A 4114-nucleotide genomic window follows, 5' to 3' on the forward strand; every position below is an offset into this window, starting at 1 on the left:
GCAAAGAAGATAAAGAAAAGAAACTGAGAGTTACTCGAAAAATTGTGTATAAATTTTTCTGGATTATTCAAAAAATATTCAAAAATTTTGTGTAATGAGGTGAAAATATTACGCAGTACAATAACAAAAAGCCTAATGCTACATAATGGCGCGTGAATATTTTCCCCACCCGGACCCTGGTACTTTGCCCACCCGGTCCCTACTCACCACGATATTTGCTAAAGTAAGAGAGGTTTCTGAGAAATTTCGTTGTTTGTTTTGGTTTTTTGACATTAAAAATCCGTTACGAGAAAATGCGCCAAAGTTGCAATTAAGTGCACAAATACCACATTACTAAAAGAAAAATAAGGCGGAATTTGTTTTCAATTATAAAAGCATTAAAAAAAGGTAATTATTCCAGAAAAATATATGAATTATTAGTTAATTAAAATTTATTTACAATTGAAACGGAAGTGCGTACTTGGATGTTTAAATTTCAAACATCTCTATATTTATCCAAACGATTATCGAAGGTATATTATTAATTAAAAATAACGCAATTTATTGTTGTAGAATAAAGTAAATATATAAATGTATTAACACATTAGAAACTTAGATGTGTGCCTAATTAGTGTATATAATAAACTACGAATTAAGTTGTGCTTTTATTTTTTATTTTTTCCATGATATACTAATAATTATAAAAAAGGAAAAATCCTGAAGAGAAATTAATATTATTAATTATACTTTGATTGAGTGTTGTTATTATATATACATATATTGAAAAATTAGAATCACAATTTTCGGATCAGTTCGATAGCAATTGCTATAAATTAGGTTTAGCGCAACATTTATTTAATAAATTAGAAAACGTTCATCCCTATATATGTTGCCCTAATTGCAAAATTGAAACTCTTCTATCTTTTTTCATTAAAGTAAGAATTTACTTCATTTTAAAATATTTCAATCGAGATAATAAAGTGTCGAATTTTAAATATAAACAATTATGCTTTCAACACTTATAAACAGCACAAAAGTGTTCATACTCTTTAAGTGATTTTTTGCTTAAACAAAAAATATTTTAGTTTTAATTTTATAATTTATTAAATTTATTTATAATTTATCTTTAATTTAATAGTTCCTTATTATTTTTGGTTTAATATTAAATATTTTTAAAATAGTAATATTATTTTGTATATATTAAGTTATTCTAAATTGTATTCACATAAAATTGTATATTTGTTAAATAAAACATTTTGGTGGATAGGCCTATTAGGGAACCAACACCTAAAACTCAGTAACGCGCCAGCAAGCATACCTCTTAGGTGGTGCGGAAAATGCTTATATATTTAATATTTCTTCTAACGCTATGCGATGAAATTGATCCGCATTGTTTACAATGTTGTTATTAACTAGTTAAGAATTTCTTGAATTTCATATACAAAAAACATTTCACCTTACTGAAAGGATTGCTTAAAACTACAAAAAATATGTAGTAGTAAACAGTATATACATTTTTACGATTTTCTATATTGAAAAAATTTGATGCACAAGCAAAAATTGTATTACAATATACCAAACTTTTTTTGAATTTTAAAAAATTATATTAATATTAATCTTTTTAAAACAAAATATTAAAACAATGCAATCTAATACTCGAAATGTATGAACACATACTAACTTTTCTATTAGATGCTCAGCATATATATAAATATAGTACGTACATATATGTGCAACATGATTAAAAGAACTTTTATTTTAATAAATACGATACAATTTTTTTAACTTTATTAAAACAATTTCATGACTAATTATATATACATATTTACATATATCAATAATAGCTACTTTATATTTACTATTGATTTTAGTTTACCAATTCTTCATTTATATTTGATTTATATAGCGCATTTAAAACTTTTATGTAAATTGAAGTAAAACTGATATAAAAAATCATGCCTATATTTACTCATTATAATCGTATTAATATATACAATGGATTTTCCAAGAACAATAATTTATACTATTTCTTCTAATTAGAAGAAATGGCTACATGCTAATATGCAACCACAAATGTAGTAAATATTTAAGTTATAAGCCACACCGTTTTTAATATTTGACAATTCTGGTATGGTAAATAAGTAAAAGAGATTTTCTTTGCGATATTACACAAAGAGGCACCATTATTCAAAATTTCCTCTCAGTTTCTTTTCTTTATCTTCTTTGCTTTTTGCACTCAAAAAACACTCCATTCTCTTCATGTCTTGTTTTCTGAATTGCTTTGGAAATTAAAGTAAAGGGCAAAACGATTCTCTCAAATAACTCTTTTCGTCGTTTGTTATATTGATCAGTGCTTCTGCGAATTTATTAGGAAGGTATATGTAGGAAAAAAATATTACTCTAGTCTTTTTGTGTGCTTTCATATTGCATGTGCACTTTACTAACATACATACAGTAACGAACAAAATTATTGGCACAGTAAGCAATTTGAACTATTAAAAATCGCATTGTTAACAGGATAAAAATAGTGCAAAAGTTAAATTTGCTTGCTGTGCCAATAATTTTGTTCATCACTGTATATGTTTACATATTTCTTTTCTATTTCTCAGCATGTAGGTATGTTTGTATTAATTTTGTATCCAATATTAAGAAATTGTAAGCGGAAAAAGAAGTTTGGTTTTTTTTTGTTTCATATCAGAAACAATGCTACTATTATTTTTATTGTTTTGATTCGGATTTAAAACTGTTTTTAAAAATATGTATGTATATGTAAAGGCTTACTAATTGCTTCAGTATACACATATGTATGTATGTATATATTATGAGCTTCATGTGTTAATAAATAAATAAATAAAAAGAATAAATATAAAAATGTTTAACCAATTCTGATGGTGCAGTTACAACCTCATCTTCTTTCCGTATTTGGGGCCAAAAATCTATTTCTTTACGTATATATGTATATATATATATATGGGAATGTAAGGAATATATGAGAATAAACCCAAAACTAATAAAATTCATTAAAAAAAATATGAGTAGCCTTTATTTCTAGGAAGTTCTGAAACAAAAATAATAATATGTTCATATGCCTATGCCTATGACCATAAAATAGAATATATTCCTCTATTTAAATTTGGTGCTGAAAAGTGATATTTAGTTTCAATGAAATAAAAATACACAAGGGTACAAAATAGAGTACAAGGAAACAAAATCATAACAAAAAACTTACATGCACGTGCTTACTATGTTATAGAGCGTTGTAGAGAAATTCATTGTGCTCTCTATTTCATGTAACATTGTTACCCGCGCCCCCACAGGTCTACTTAGCAAATTGAGTTTGTTTTCAGATTTCTACTCTATAATATTTATACTCAATGATTTAATTTAATAATATTCAAATTATATGTAATGTATGCTTATATTAATTTATGAGTATTTATAAATCTGCTTAAATAAAAACTTGTACAGTAAGAAGTTGAAAAAAAGTTATGCAGCAGCCCTGAAAGAGCATGAAAGAGCGTAAAAGTGGCTAAGTGTGGTGTAATCAAACTTATTTTAAATGTGTGACAAAAATGTTATAAAAAATGAATTTTCTTAAGCAATTTCTCTTAGTTTTGATTGAGGTGGGCGGAGTTTCCATTCTATAAAAGATATTCTATAAAAGATAAAAAAATATAATATGTACATGTGATTTAATTGGAGTAAATTTTTATTTTTGTTGCATATAGTTAAAAAATACAAGTTATATGTATTCCCCCGGGATTGTTTAGTTTTGCTTTCTAAATTTTATTAAATAAAATAAAGCGAAAAAAGAAATCTATTATATTTTTTTAATAAATTTTCTACATTGTTTTAGAATTACCTTAAAAACAAAGTGGTTCTAATTTGCGAGCGTCGCCTGTATAGGAAAATCATCTTGTACCGCTTAAAATTTATGCGTCACGAGAATATTTTCAATTCTAAGATCAAACTGTGTAAGACCTAATAATTGGATCGAACCTTGGCCTATACCGCTGAGGGTTGTTACCTCAAATTTATTTACTTCATATTTATCTATATTTCCGATTTTTAGTAGAGACACGTCTGCTCCTGTATCTACTAATAAGGTTAGTAATTTATTAGTGGCATTATTAAA

The sequence above is a fragment of the Teleopsis dalmanni genome, chromosome 1 (assembly GCF_002237135.1).
Source record: "Teleopsis dalmanni isolate 2A chromosome 1, ASM223713v2, whole genome shotgun sequence".
In the NCBI taxonomy this organism is placed as follows: domain Eukaryota; kingdom Metazoa; phylum Arthropoda; class Insecta; order Diptera; family Diopsidae; genus Teleopsis; species Teleopsis dalmanni.